The sequence below is a fragment of the Mus musculus genome, chromosome 13, assembly GCF_000001635.26.
Source record: "Mus musculus strain C57BL/6J chromosome 13, GRCm38.p6 C57BL/6J".
Classification (NCBI taxonomy): domain Eukaryota; kingdom Metazoa; phylum Chordata; class Mammalia; order Rodentia; family Muridae; genus Mus; species Mus musculus.
In genome coordinates, this window is record NC_000079.6 from 39,754,674 (window position 1) to 39,771,439 (window position 16,766).

The 16,766-nt window shown below is 41.7% G+C and overlaps 1 pseudogene; it reads left to right on the plus strand.

Moving 5' to 3' along the window:
* Gm5195 (predicted gene 5195) lies at nucleotides 2,636-3,331 on the plus strand (annotated as a pseudogene).

Genomic DNA, 16,766 nt, shown 5'->3' on the forward strand with positions numbered 1-16,766 from the left:
TGTCCCTCTGTATCTTTTCTGATAACTTTAGGTTGGAAGTTGATTTTATTTGATATTAGAATGGCTACTCCAGCTGGTTTCTTGGGACCATTTGCTTGGAAAATTGTTTTCCAGGCTTTTACTTTGAGGTAGTGTCTGTTGAGGACCCAGCAATACCACTCCTGGGCGTATACCCAGAAGATACTTTAGCATGTAATAAGGACACATGCTCTATTATGTTCATATCAGCCTTATTTATAGTAGCCAGAAGCTGGAAAAAACCCAGATGTCCCTCAACAGAGGAATGGATACAGAAACTGTGGTACATTTACACAATGGAGTACTACTCAGCTATTTAAAACAATGAATTCATGAAATTCTTAGGCAAATGGATTGATCTGGAGGGTCTCATCCTGAGTGAGGTAACCCAATCACAAAAGAACACATGTGATATGCACTCACTCATAAGTGGATATTAGCCCAGAAGCTCGGAATAACCAAGATACAATTCACAAACCACACAAAACTCAAGAAGAAGGAAGACCAAAGGGTGGATACTTCAATTCTTCATAGAAGTTGGAACAAAATACCCATGGAAGGAGTTACTGAGACAAAGCATAGAGCAGAAACTGAAGGAAGGACCATCTAGACACTGCCCCACCTGGGATCCATCCCATATACAGCCACCAAACCCAGACACTATTGAGGATTATAACAAGTGCTTGCTGACAAAAGCCTGATATAGCTGTCTCCTGAGAGACTCTGCCAGTGCCTGACAAATACAGAAGTGGATGCTCACAAGCCATCCATTGGACTGAGCACAGGGTACCCAATGAAAGAGCTAGAGAAAGCACCCAAGGAGTTGAAGGGGTTTGCAGTCCAAAGGAGGAACAACAATATGAACTAACCAGTACCCCCAGAGCTCCCAGGAACTAAACCACCAACCAAAGAGTACACATGGAGGGACTCATGTCTCCAGCTGCATATGTAGCAGAGGATGGCCTAATTGGTCATCAATGTGAGGAGAGGCCCTGTCAGGGCTCTATGTCCCAGTATAGGGGAATGCCAGGGCCAGGAAATGGGAGTGGGTGGGTTGGTGAGCAGGGGGAGGGGGGAAGATATAGGGGGAGAGGATTTTCGGAGGGGAAACCACTCTGGAAATCAGTCTGGCGGTTCCTCAGAAAACTGGACATAGTACTACTGGAGGATCCCTCAATACCTCTCCTAGGCATATCCTTGATTCTGAGTGTGGGGCTTTGGGAGGGCGTAGGAGATTGATATTCCAGGGTAGATACAGGACTGAGTAATAAGGAGAGCTTCATCCCCCCATCTCTCCACTCTCATCTTCTTGTCTCTCCATAGTTTAGATGAAGGTCTAACAACTCTGTTTTAAATGAAGGCTTAGTTTCATTATGGTTCGTGACTTTGACTTTTCCCTTTCAGACCAGTCTGGATTGTTCTTCATACTAAGCCATTTTCCCTTTCATATGTGGAAATTTCCTACCCTTACCTCTCTAACATCAGATAGAAGTAAAGCTGGACACAGGGATCATTAAGCCTCGCTCTTGACATAAAGAGAAAAAAAGTGACTCAGCAGGAGTAACATGGTCTTTTTTCGCTTTTAAGAACTTCAGCCTTGGGGCTCATGATAGACCATTGGCATAACATGTGCAGCCTTGGATTTTAAAGTCAGGCTCTCATTAGAATAGGCTTCCCTAGAACTTACTATGTAGCCAAGGATGACCTAGAGCTTTGGATCCTCCTGCCTACATTTCCTCAATGGAGAAGCCTTCATCAGTGGTTCTCAACCTCCCTGATGCTGCTAACCTCTTAACACAAATTCCCCATGTTGTGACTCCACCACCACCAATGCCATAAAATTATTGTATTGCTACTTCATAACTGTAGTTTTACTGCTGTAATGTAAATATCTGATACACAGGATATCTGATATGCGACCCTCCCAAAAGGGGTGGTGATGCACAGTTGAGCAACACTGTCTTAAGTGCCTGGATTACAAGTAGGTACCACTACACTTAGCTTTATTGAATTCTGGGACTATCAATTGGGGCTTCCTGAATCCTAGGCAAGCATTCATCCAACTGAGCTGCATCCCAAGACTGACTTTTAAAAAGTCAAAAATCTCATGAAAAAAATATTACCTGTGGATTCTGAGATCAAACTTGAATGCTAGTACTTTCTTTTAAGTGTGTCTGTTCTTCCTCTAAATCAACACATGTGTACAATAGAAACAGTCCTAAGTACAGGGAGAAGATTGCCATGGGGGGAGAAGTGGCAACAAAGTGATTTGACATTAGCTTGGCTCAATGTTACCAGACCCTTTAAAATGAGAAAGACATTAAGCTAGTTAGAAAGACGTATATTCCTTCCTCTAAAATGAACCCCTTCCTTCTGCAAGATGACAACAGAGAGCCAGGTTGAAAGGACACATTTCTATATTTTCAAATGCAGTCTGTAATATGATTAGGCTTAGGATCGCATTGTATATATTTAGGAGAATCCTTAAGCACAAGCCCATGAACTATAAACAAATGCTTGTTAGCATTTAGAATTGGACCTGGAGAGGGCAGAGTTGGCTGTGGGGAGGGACAATTTGGACAAGGAAATAGGAGCAGAGCTGTGGCTGGTGATACCATTGAAGATGAGAAACACTATCATTCCAAGCCAAGACCTACTGGAAGCAGATCCCACCCATGGTGGACCTCATTCTTGCGAGGTATACCACATCTCCAACATCGGAACTCAACAGCTCCCGGAAGTTTCTGCAGAGATTTTTAATGGAAGAACTGAACAAGATGGGGACTTCTTGTGCTCTGGACTGTGGGCACTGCCATGGGAAGGATCACCAAGTGACTGCTTCTGCTGCCATTCAGAGTGGTGGACATGGTGGACATGACAGAGGACTATCTGGCCAAAGCCAATACCTACCTGGGGGGGGGGGGAAAGAGGGCAGGAAGGTGAGGAACTCTTTCTGTTGTGGGCTGCAGGATTTCAGCCCTGAGCCCAACTCCTATGATGTGGTCTGGATGCTGCTGGTGATAGGCCACCTGACGGATCAGCACCTGGCTGAGTTTCTGCACCCCTGAAAGCAGGGGCTGCACCCAAGACTGCACTGTCATCCAAGTCGACATGGCCCAGGAGGGTGTGATCTTGGACAATCTGGGCAGCAGTGTGTGCTGTGGCCTGGAGTGGTTCGCTGGATCATCTGAAGTGTAGGCTTTAGCCTCCTGACAGGAGCTCCAGGAGAACCTGCCAGATGAGATCTACCATGCCTATAGCTTCATCCTGAGATGAGGCCAGGGGCAGAACTGGGAGCCAGCAGCTGGCAGGCAGCTCCCCACAGAACTAGCTGCCTATGGGGAGAAAACGAAGAGAAAACTCTTCACCTGGCTGTCAAGGACCAGAAGTGTTCGGATGACTGTTTCCCAGGATAGCGAGGCAAGCCACACATGGTAGAGGAATGGCCATAGTCCTAAACCCTTTTTGTTGATAGGCCATAGCAGCCTGTAGTTAGGGGAATTTTGCTAACCTCTTCAGCTCCTTGGGAGTTCCTTCTTCACAGGTATATGCAGTTAATAAAAGGGTAAGCCATCTTCTCAAAAATAAAAATAAAAATAAAACAGAATTTTGAATTGATGCCTACTGCATATATCTTTGGGTTATCATCTTTCATATGTATGCTTTTCTATACAGTCTTTGCTATCTTTTAGAAAGAAATAAAGCTAAACTGCTCACTAGGACCATGTTCTAAGCTAAACTGCTCACTAGGACCATGTTCCAAAGGACATTTTATTTATGATACCACAGGCATTTTTTCCTTGTCAATGAATGTTGAATTGTATAATTATTTTTGTAATGATGGGACTAGCACATCTTTGGCAGGATGTGTTTAAGCATGGGTTGTCAGGAGACTGCCCACTGTCCCCAGATATTTGTCATAGAGTCTATGAGGCTTTGACTTACAGCAGTATCCATCCACAGGCTATAAGCACAATGAGAAAGTCATAAGTTAGAGACAGATTCATATAAACACAGCCCACAAATACAAGGTCATGGAAACAGGACCAGAAGAGATTAAGCCAAGGACAGTACTGTAGAAGATTGTTATCTTTTGGGAATGAAAGAATGGACACTTTTTCTATTTGTGGCTTTTTTTTTTCCTTGCCGGTGTGGAGTATTCCTTCAAACCCCTGTGTTGCTCTGTGGTGACAGGGATTTGTCTCAATAACCTTGTAAATACATATTTTAAAGCACCTAGCTGGGAAATTCCATTGCTCTCTGCTTTACATTTTATGAACATAATGAAAGTGTGAATAGGATCTGCTAGAGAGCAGACAGCTACGCAATGAAGCATCTCTTACATCATATTTGTGCAGGGATGGACCAAGATGGGATGGAGGGTACTAATGTGCATAGGAGGATCTTCTGATGAGAGCTTACGACTCCAACGAGAAGTTAACGTATCTTACTTACTCTAACGTAGTAAGATACGTTAACTTTTACTATAAGCTAGGCACCTGAAAATTGTGATCTGTGCTCTAAGAATCTCAGACAGAATAAAAGCAATCTATTACGAAGAACTGCTCATGCTTTGGAAAGTAACCAACCTATTTAAAACAAAACAAAAGCAAAACAAAACTGAATTATCATGCTATTATAAATGGATTCTGAATATATTGAGCCAATTAGGAAACAAACAAGCAAACAAACAAGCAACAACAACAACAAAAAACCCAGCAGACTGGACTGCAACAAGCAGAAGGGAAAACATCCTGTACACACAAACAGACTGACACCAGGTCCTGTGAGTATCGACTGCACATGTCTAAGAGCCTGAGTTCAGTCCCCAGAACTAGGTGTGCACGCATGTGTGCGGGTAAACGCGTGTGCGCACGTGTGCAAACACACACAATCACACACTCACACACACACTCACTCACACATTCACACACACACTCACACACTCACACACACACACTCAAACACACACACACTCACACACTCACACACTCACACACACACACACACACACACAATAGTGATGATGATGGTGGTGGTGGTGATGATGATGATGATAACTATGATGACGATGACAAAGCCCAAACATGCTTCTACAGTGTTAATTTCCCTTCACTGAATGAAGTGAGCTTTGGTGTCAACGTTATCAGAATTTAATAATGAACGAATATTGTTATTTTATTCTTGGAAAGATTATGCATTCGCTTTAAGAGGGAAACATTTATTCTCTTTGATTATGACGGTACTCATCAATTTTTCATTTCTCTCATAAGTGCTCCTGATCAGGATAATGAAGCCGAGATGGGCAATTCATCAGGCCCTGATGCAGATCAGGGCCAGCTTTCCATTACTCTAGAAACTCACCCTCATTTACCCAGTGCAGTGCAGATATTAATCCTGTCTCCTCCTTAGATTTTTCTTCATCTTTTAGAGATTGATAAATGAAAAAGTGCTTTGTAAAAAGGGATAAGGAAACTCTAGAGTGCTACACAAATGTGCAGCGGTATTATTTAAAATTATGATTCATGCTTGGCTGTTTAGAATGGTGCTTTTTGTTTAATCATGATACCTGGTTCTTCTCAGTTGCTTGGAGGATCAACTAGAATGGCTCATTGATTGGTAAATGAATGTCACACTCTTCTTTTTATGTAGGCAACGGAAATGATCATTATTCCTTCTTGAGGATGGCTCAGCGATGCAGAAGGGATGGGAATGCGGCTATTTAACATTTCATGATTCCACTCTGCCAGATAAATGGCCTGACTTTTAGGTGTTCTCCTGTACCCATTCTGTCCCACTCTGTCCCTAATCGCTTTGACAGTAATGGACATACAACCCCACTTATTGAAACTCATCTCTGACAACTCCTCGAATCTCACTTTTTCTTCCTTCCTTCCTTTTTAAAATAATTCTCAGTTTGGTATTAGAAACACAGAGAACCTTCTAGAAGAAATTTCCCCATGCTCTGGTGTTCTAGATGGCCTTAGGTACTATAAATTAACTTGCCTTGAAATCCTTCAGTTGGATATAATCAAGTTACAAATGAACAAGCTCACTCTTAAGTTTGGTTTACAAGTAGGAGCTCCCTCTGCTAGCGCCTCTACCCTAGTCACTCTATGTTAGGACATAGGGTCCTGTAAGCCATGCTTGTATTCTGAGTCCTTGATGAGTGGAAAAATGGAAGCTCACTGCAGGGCATTCTTAGACATAAGCATCTTTTTTTTCTTAGTGTTTTTAATAAAGGGCCCATAACAACATGGTTGGTGTTCAGAGTTGTATAATTCCTCCGGCCATATTGTAAACAAGGAATAAGAAGCTTAGCTCTATTTTAAAGAAGGCTAATAACCCAAAAGTAGACTAATGCTTGCTTTTTAAAGAATTCTTTTCATCTTTATTTAAGTGTATATGAGGGTGCCCACAGTAGCCAGAAAAAGGTGACAGATCTCATGGAGCTAGAGTTACAGGCAGCTGTGAGCCACTCAAAGTGGGTGTTGGGTTCGGAACTCCAGGGGAAACTCATAAGTGTTCCAAACTGCTGAAAAGTTTCTCCAGCCCCAGTGCAAACATTTTCCATTTCATGGAAATGTCCTTTTGAATATAACAGAGCAATTAAAAGGCAGGAGTTTTTCTGTAACAAACCAACACAGCTCTGAACTGACAGAAGTCAATTTGAGGTTCTTTGGCCACATCTGACTGACTCTGTGGAAGTTTCAATGCTGAATGTTTAGAGGCCTTGACCTTCCTTACTTAACTGCATGCAGGATTCTGGCATTTAAAAGTAAGCCAATACGCTTAAATTAACACGACAGGGCTCTATGAAGTTCTTGGATGTACTGGATATCAAAAGAGGGACATTGTGGTGGTTTGAGTAAGAATGGACCCTGTGGACTCAAACTTTGGAGGCTCAATCATCAGATAGTGTCAGTATTTAGAGGGATTAGGAGGTGCGGCAGAGGAAGTATGCACTAGGGATGAGCTTTGAGATGTCCAGTCCCATACCACCAAGCCCACAGACTCCATCTTTCTCCTTCTCCCTCTCCCTCCCCCTCTCCCTCCCCATCCCTCTCTGTCTCTCTTCCCCTCCCTTCCTTCTTCCTCCTTCCCCCTTCCTCCCTCTTTCTCTCAGCCTGCACATGGGGGATATAGCTCTTAGCTCCTGCTTCAGCACCATGCCTGCATGCCACTCCGCTTACCACAATAATGGATAATAAACCATCCTCTAAAATGGTGAGCAAGACCCAAATTGAACGCTTTATTTGATAACAGTTGCCTGGGCCATAGTGTCCCACCACAGAAAAAGAATAGAAACTTAGTGCAGTAAAGGAAGAGGCTCTTTTAGGTATAAGTATTATCTCAAATAAATGCATGCTAAACAAATGACAAAAAAAAATGCATGTTAAAGAAATGTTGCTCATTGTGATGAAAGGATGGACCATCTAGAGACTGCCATATCCAGGGATCCATCCCATAATCAGCTTCCAAACGCTGACACCATTGCATACACTAGCAAGATTTTGCTGAAAGGACCCAGATATAGCTGTCTCTTGTGAGACTATGCTGGGGCCTAACAAACACAGAAGTGGATGCTCACAGTCAGCTATTGGATGGATCACAGGGCTCCCAATGGAGGAGCTAGAGAAAGTACCCAAGGAGCTAAAGGGATCTGCAACCCTATAGGTGGAACAACATTATGAACTAACCAGTACCCCGGAGCTCTTGACTCTAGCTGCATATGTATCAAAAGATGGCCTAGTCGGCCATTACTGGAAAGAGAGGCCCATTGGACATGCAAACTTTATATGCCCCAGTACAGGGGAACACCAGGGCCAAAAAAAAATGGGAATGGGTGGGTAGGGAAGTGGAGGGGAGGGTATGGGTACTTTTGGGATAGCATTGGAAATGTAATTGAAGAAAATATGTAATAAAAAATATATTAAAAAAAAAGAAATGTTGCTCATAATTGATTTGGGTCATGTCTTATTATTTATGCTTCCCACAAGTGAGCTTCTTCTAAACTTGAAAACCAAGCCAGAGCTCAGCAGCTCCTAAAAGGCGTAAGTTTCTTCCTTATTAAAGTCTTGCTACAGACTCCCTGTGAGCCAATATAGTCCTGACGTGCTGTTTACTTGGCATGTACATTTCAGAGAGGAAGAAAAAGGGACGGATTTATTGTGAAAACAAAGCAGTTTTGTCTTCTGACTGATGGAACCATAGGATAGGTGAACACTTTAGGATGTGGGTATGAAGAAATGGTGTGACATTGCTGAAAGGACCCTGTCAGAAGGACGAGGAATCAAAGAGCACCCTAGGACATGGCAGAGTGGTAGACGTCTTGTACAATAGCAGACCACACATCTTGTTAAGCTCATCTTTAGTACTTAGGATTTTTCTGAAGATGTCTACCTGGGCACATGAGTGACTAGTTCATACTGATTCCTATGTAGTGTGGTCTGGTGACTGGGTAACTATGATTTTCTGACCACTTGTGTATCTACCATCTTTTAGAGCTAATGTCTGACTGGATACCCTTCAGGCAGGAAGCAGGTAGAAAGAAGTAACCTTAACAAACACAAAAGTTATCCTTAATGATAGGTCCAGGGTGAGGCACAATTCCACTGGGCAACCTCAAGCACATGGTCTCAGATAGAAGCCATATGGTCCTGAAAGACGGAGATATCAGATAGAAACACAGTGAAACCCTACAAGACAGCTTACATCTTCTCCAGGGAGTTAGCTGCTAGGTTCACAGTGGGGCCCTGTAAATTTTTTTCCACCTCAAACAATCTGGGTCTAAGTGAGAAACTCATGTGAAGGTTTCACGTGTTAAAGCTTCTTCCAGGGAGGAGTGATGCTAGCAAGACAAAGTGACCCAATCAGAGCTTAGCTTCAGCATGGCAAGGAAAGGAGTGCATAGAAGCAGTATCCTTGGGAAAGAGGAAAACTGATCCAATGCTGGGGCATTCGGACAAGGACGTTGCATCTGGGAAGGCTGAGCATAGAAGGGTAACCGTCGAGATGCAATGACTCATTCATGAAGGGTTTTCAGAGCAGAGGCTCAGAGATGGACAGTGATGCCAAGAGAGGGACCACAGCAGTTGGTAGCAAGAGAGAGAAAATGATGAGCCATATCTGAGAGATGGGGACTGGACGTCTCCAGCATTACACTTAATGGGTGAGAACTGACTTCCAGGATTTGAGCGTGTGACATTTGATCACAAAACACCCCCCTATACTCTTCACATCACCAACCATTCAGTTCACTAAGATTTTACCATGTGTTCCCATTGTAATTTTTTTTTAGTTTTAGAGATTATGTTTCCTGATATTCTTATAGATGTTCCAGTTACCTGATATGCTTATATTCACATCTATCTTTACTTTCAATCTACTTGAATCTCAGAGTCTACATATTTCTCTACTAGACAGTCTTCCCATCTCTACATATTATTAGACTGCATTCTTCACTGCTAGCTACTGTAATTATTTAAGATAAGATTGATAATGTCTACTTCTTCCTGTATGCTTAATATTTTTGTTTCACCTTTATTTTTTTTAATACAAGTTCCCTTTACATTCCCTAATTAGTTAGGGCTCTCAAATGATGTAATTAAACCTTTGTGCCTTTTTTCATGTGATAAAGCAAAAGCAACAATATACTTTTTCTCTCTGAATTACCACAAGCCCTTAGAAATTTTGCAAGTACAGTATTCTTTATGACAGTATGCATCTGCATACAGTGGTTGTTTCTCCTCACAATATGATACTAATGTTTCATACTCTGACGCTAATGCTGACTTTGTTTTGTCAAACTACTAGAATTTTGCTATGATGTGGCTCCTTTCTTCCTAATCCTCCAGTTCTGATTAACATATATGAGACAATAAATGTAACACTCTTGAAGACAGCATTTAATTCAATTTTACAGGAGCCCACACCTTTGAACTTTTAAAAGATATTTCAGATTTTTAACACAATTATTTTAAACAGATTGAACATCTAATGTGTTCAGAATTGTCAATCTGTGGGACTTTTAAAGTAATTTATGTTTTATATTGTGATAGTAATATTAATATGACATCTTAGGGATAAATGAAAAGATTCTAATTGAAAAGTATTGTGTTTGTGTGTCAAGTTGACAGGGGTCAGTTGTACTAGTTAGTTTTAAAAAGAGTGAACTTGACACAAGTTAATGTCATCCAGAGAGGAGGGAGTCCCAATTGAGAAAATGTCTCCATAAGATTGTGCTATAGGTGAGTCTGTAGGACATTTTCTTAATTAGTGATTCTTGGCGGGAGAGGCCATCCCATTGTGTGTGCTGCTATCCCTGGGCTGGTGGTCCTGAATTCTTTAGGAATGTAGCCTGAGCAAGCCATGATGAGCAAGCCATCCGGTAAGCAGATTACAGTAAGGAACTCCTCCAGTTTCCTTCTCTGTGTCATTTCCTGCCTTCACTGCACAGGTGATGAGCTGTTTTATGGAACCATGAGTGAAGTAAGCCCTTTCTTCCCCAAGTTACTGTTGGCATCTTTCCCTTTGATACTATGTTTGAATAATTTACAGGTTTAGAATCGCTTAACCTCCAAGTGTACAGACTCTTTGCTTCTTTCCTGAAATATCTGTTGTGTGCATGTAATGACTGCCCTTCTCGACGTCAAAATGTCTGTCTGGTTCCGATTTAGAGTTTCTATTTTACTTATGATCCCTATTTATTGAGCCATGATCACCATATCTTCATGGAGATCTTTGAAATACATAGCTATTTTGAAGACTTTGTCTGATGCAGCTAACATCTTTATATGCTCACAGCCAGTTGGTTTTCACCACACATCTCCCTATTTATAAGTCACACTTTCCTTCTCTGTGTAAACACAATCACCTTTGGCTGACATTATTGAAATTTTGAGTCCTTTATTGTAGCAATTTTGGATTCTGATTATCTTACCTAAGAGTTAGTTATTGTCTCTTTGGCTTAGTTTTTTAGTAAATTGTTTGGATTGTGATTGTATGTTTTCTTTCCCTTTATAGTACACAGCCCCGGTATTTCTGTGTACTTTCTACCATTCTTATGTTTACTTTCTCCATCTGATATCCTACATATCACCCCTGTGAGTGAATAGGATGGTAATTAGCTAATCATTTGGCCAACTGTTTTTTGCTCAAATACTTCGTACCAATTAGGCTTCTGTTCTCTCTTGATAGCACGATCTATTTAAATGCCAAACAGATTTGCATTGACATACAAGCAGATCTCACTTCCATGGGTCCTTTAATGGTTGCTAGGCCCTCTCAGAAGTTCCTGGACCCCTTCTTGAGCCAGACCCAGGTTCGAACTTGCTTACCCAGCTCCATCATGTCTCTCTCATGCTGGTGTCCTCATATTAGAATTCTGTCCTGTCTTCTTTTCTGCTGTTTCCTCAGGCAGGACCCAACTCTTCAGTTCCTTCTACATTTGTTGTTTTCATTGTCAGTTCCTCTGGTTACAGAATTTTGTCCTATGCTAAGGTAAAATTCACTCCATCAACACAATTCCTCATTTTTCCAGAATACTCTCCCCTCCTGCCATCAGGACAACTGAGCTGAGGGATAGAGAGGATGCAATCTCCCAGACAAGGACATCCTGAACTTCATTATTTTACTTGGAGCTATAGTTTTTATGAATAACTTGCCTTTTTCTGCTTTTTTTTCCAGGAAAACAAATTGGTACTTTTGATAATTCTGTTCAATTTGAGATTTTCTGAAGGCAGCGGTGAAGGTGGGGTTCTAATATTTTTTTAAAGATTTATTTTATCTTTTAGTGTGTGTGTGTGTGTGTGTGTGTGTGTGAGAGAGAGAGAGAGAGAGAGAGAGAGAGAGAGAGAGAGAACAGGTTTCCTCAGATTCCAAAATAAGGAGCCATATCTGCCCAAGTAGAATTACAGGTAGTTGTTAGCTGACCAATATGGGTTCAGCGAACTGAACTCAGTTCTTCTGCAAGAACAATATGCACTCTTAACTGCTGAACCATGTTTCCTGACCATGGTGACATTTCTTTATGATAGATATAAATTATTTCTTTATTTCTAGCCTTTTTCAAATAAACTGATATTGAAATTTCTATTACATCTCACACTTGCTTATACAACATGGAAGAGACAGACACCTGCCTCACATATGGACTGTTTACTGTCTCTCTGTTTGTAGTCATATGCCAAGACAATTGTATCACATATTTTGTTGGACTGATGGTTAAATGCTTATTTGAATAAACACATTTTCCTGCTGAAAAAAATATTAAATGTTTCTCTATCTACATCTGTGGTTAGCACTGATGTGGTTGTGGCTAGACTGTGAGTTTACTAGAAGTTTAGAATCTGACTTCTGCTTTTTAAAAAAATGTTTTGTGTTTTCTGGAGGAAAGATGCTGTCCCTGTTTGCTTTTCTGTTGCCATGAGAAACACTGTGACCAAAAGGCATTTGGAGGTGGAGTTAACTTCATCTTCCAGGTTATAGTCTATCATCAAAAGATCCATAGCAGAGACTTAAGGCCAAGTTGAAAAGAGAACTGAAGCAGAGAGCACGGAGGAATGCTGTATAGTGGCTTACTCAGATATCTGCCTTATATGCTCAGGATCACTCTTCGTAGTGGGCTGGATCCTCCTATGTCAATCAGCCCTTAAGAAAGTGTTCCACAGGCCAAGGTAAAGGAGGCAGTTCCTCACCTGAACTGTTCCTCTTCCCAGGTGTTTTTTGTTTGTTTGTTTTTTGTTTTTGTTTTGTTGTTGTTTTTTTGTTGTTATTGTTGTTGTTTTGGTTTTTTGGTTTTTTTTTTCGAGACAGGGTTTCTCTGTATAGCCCTGGCTGTCCTGGAACTCACTTAGTAGACCAGGCTGGCCTCAAACTCCGAAATCTGCCTGCCTCTGCCTCCTGAGTGCTAGGATTCAAGGTGTGCGCCACCACGCCCAGCCTCTTCCCAGGTGTTTTACATTAACAACTGACTCTAACTATGGCAGATGCTATGGAATTATTCTCTACCCAGCCATTAGAAAGAAAGGGAGACACATTGCTATTCATGATCAGTTGATTGCTATAGCTCTTCATCACTACTGGAAACCATCTTTGCAAACTTCCATGGTGTTTCACTGGTGAGAAAGAAAGAAAGAAAGAAAGAAAGAAAGAAAGAAAGAAAAAAAGAAAGAAAGAAAGAAAGAAAGAAAGAAAGAAAGAAAGTTAGTTATTGGTGGCTATTCTTTCATACTTCTCAGGAACTAATTTTTAGCCAGTGCCAAAGACTTCAGATCCTGTATGGTGTTGACATTTATTCTAGGTTCTGCCCCACTGTTATCTGGCAACAGCCAGGTGTACCTGACTCACTATAAAAGGGCTACTTGCCCGGTCCTCACTGTCTTGCCCTCTTGCCCTTGCTCCTTTACCCTCCCACCCTGTCTATCCCCATCCCCCTCTCCCTCTCTCCACATGCTCATGGCCAGCCTCTACTCCCCTTCTCTTCTCTTCTCTTCTCTTCTCTTCTCTTCTCTTCTCTTCTCTTCTCTTCTCTTCTCTTCTCTTCTCTTCTCTCCTCTTCCTCTCTCTCTCTGCATTTCTCTATCTCTACTACCCTCTTAACTCCCCCTCCACATGTCCTGAATAAACTCTATTCTATACTATACCATCATGAGGTTGGTCCCTCACAGGGAAGGGATGGCTCAGCATGGGCCTGAGGGGGCACCCCTTCTCCCACATCATAAGGTGCCTCTACCAAACATATCTCTGCTTTCTTCATGTTTATAAAACATGACATATAGTATGAAAAGGACTTAACTGCAACACTACCTTCATGATGAAATTTTTTTGGTAGTCCTGCCAGAGTTAGAAGAGACCTCTCCTCTCCAAATGGCTGACAATGCTTGTAAAAACCACTGCATGGGGGAAGGCTCCTTGGAGAGTAGGTTTCTGTGCATGGACCTGGACCACATTACCTTTGGTCTTGTGGAAGATAGGGGTTGGGCTTGGGAGAAAATGTAATAAAGACTTCTCTGGAAAGGGCTTGGCTCTACCAGGGACTGGCGTCTCCTGAAGTCCTCCAAGACAGAGGAAGAAATGTCATGTGGACAAACAGAAGGAGAGAGGTGATTGCTGACAGATGGAGGCTCCAGAGGACACTGTGGGACAAAGTAAACTAGAGGAGATGCTGGCAGTGAGATCGGAAAGTGGACTGGGGATCCTGTAAACAATAGTAAAACCTGAGGGTCTGACATTTGTGGATTGGGTGGGGGTGGGCTAAAATTGTTTTCCTGTCTAAAAGAGGAACATGTGAGCACAGGAGGGAAAACAGTGCTTTGTTGGATATGTGTGCGTTGCAGGAAATCTGCAGGCAAATCCAAGTCAGTAATTAACCTTTCAACATTCCCAATATCATTGTTATATTCTCCCAATTGTGTATAATCATGGGATCATTGTTTGGGAGTGTTTTAGCAGCCAGGGTGACTAATAAAGTTTTCTTATATTTTTGACGTGTGGTCTTAATGTGAAAATTCAAATGGGTATCTGGGAATTCTTCTCTCTCAGGTAATGCTTGTCTGCCACCTGTCTAACAATTTCATTGTAGCCCCCCGGGGGCATTCTGGGAGTCAGCTGTTTGTGCTAAAAAGGAACTAATGGTTGGTGTAAATGGCACTAAAAATAGAGTGCTGTTATCAAAAGGTCCAGATGCTAGCTTATCAGATGCTGAGAAAGGAAACCCTTGCTAACTGGTTGCTATTCTCCTCCTGTCAGTTCCTCTTAAGGAGACGTTAACACTGTACACAGCTGGAATGTGGTAGTTCTTTTCGAACAAGACTCCAAGCTGGTCCAAGGGCCTTCTGTGTCCACTTTCTGATTCATTTGTTTTGTTTGTCTGTGTTCTAGCTCGGCTGGCTTACAGCATGACAGTTAGTAACTGTTATTATTATTGGAGAATGTCATTCGACAAACAGAAAAGGTTCCTAAACCGTAGGAAAGCTCAGGAAGTTTTTAACCCCAGGTGAGAATGACAAAGTCGCAGTTTTGCCCAACCTCATTTTGCAATCGGTTTGTAAAGAACCACTAGTCTACACAGTTAAAGGAGACTTCCAATGTGCTCCAGTCAAATTCTCTCACTTTGGGACCTCGGGCAGGAGTTGATGCTCAACTTTTTGAAATAGCCTAGTGATAATCAGAGGAAAGGCTCTGGTGAAGATGGAGGACTCTTTAGTTTTAGGCTCTTATCTTGCCCTCTTCCTTCTCAAGTAACAAAAGATTTTCCTCCTTCATTCTCTTTTTAAAATTGTATTATCAGTTTTTTTAAAGGTACAGTTGTTTTAAATTATATTAAAACATAATTACATCACTTCCTCCTTTCTTTTCCTTTCTCTTGCCTGTCATGTCCTCTTCTTCCAACTTCTCTAGTGACCCTCTCAAATTGATGACCTCTTTGGTTATATGTATATGTATATGTATATGTATATGTATATGTATATGCATATGTATATGTATATGTATGCATAATGCATAAATACAACCTCCTGGGTCATTTTGGTTGTTTGTGCATACATGGTTTCCTAAGCTGATCGCTTTGTATTGAATAAGTAGCCAGGGGTAGCATCTTTGGGAGAGGCTAATTCTCGCTCCCTCTGCAGTCCTCGGCTGCTTGCTGTTCTTTGTCTAGCAGTCTACCTCCTGAGAATTTCCCTCGTTCTTGTTAGTATGTCAGTGAATATTGTCATGCTTCAGATCTTGTTGATGCAGCTATCTCTAAGAGAGGCAGCTCCCAGTAGACTCCTTGCTATTTTTGTTTTTACCATCTTTGTATCCTTTCTTCTGTGGATTTTCCCTGAGCCAGGTGTGCAGGAGCTGGGTTGTAGATATATTCTATGGAGCTGGGTTCTCCTACAACCTATTGATCTCTGCATTATATCCAGTTGTGGTCTCCATTTGTTAAAGAGAGAGCGTTCTTTGATGACCTATGACAACAACACTTATTGGTGGGTATAATGATACTATTAGAATGTAATAAGGAATTACACTGCTCTAGTAAACTGGTGGTTGTAGATTCTTATTAGCCCCAGGTTTCTAGGACCAGGTATGATTTCCCTCCTACTGAGTGGACCTAAGGTTCACTTAGACATCTATTGGTTTCCACTAACATATGAAAAGCAGTACTGTACCTTATGGACATCTTGCCATGCTGGTCATTATTATGGTTCATAGATGTCACAGCTGGGTAGGACTACCAATTACTTCCTCCCCTTGGCAGCTTGAATAGTATTTTCTGGATGCTAGAGTTCAGGAAGGAGGCTTTCATGTTAGATACAGCTTATCTCCTGTGTAGTGTTTTCAGGAATAGTGGTTTACTTTAGACTCTGAGAGTCATCCACAATCAACAGCAGTAGCCTATATTATTTGAGAATCATTTGAACTATTCTGACAGTCTTGGTCAGGGTTTTTATTCTTGTACAAAACATCATGACCATGAAGCAAGTTGGGGAGGAAAGGGTTTATTCAGCTTACACTTCCACATTGCTGTTCATCATCAAAGGAAGTCAGGACAGGAACTCACACAGGGTAGGAACTTGAAGGCAGGAGTGGATATAGAAGCCATGGAGGAGTGCTGTATACTAGCTTGCTTTTCCTGGCTTGCTCAGCTTGCTTTCTTATGGAACCCAAGACTACTAGCCCAGGGATGGCACCACCCACAATGGGCTAGGCCCTCCCCTCTTGATCACTAATTGAGAAAATGCCTTATAGCTGGATTT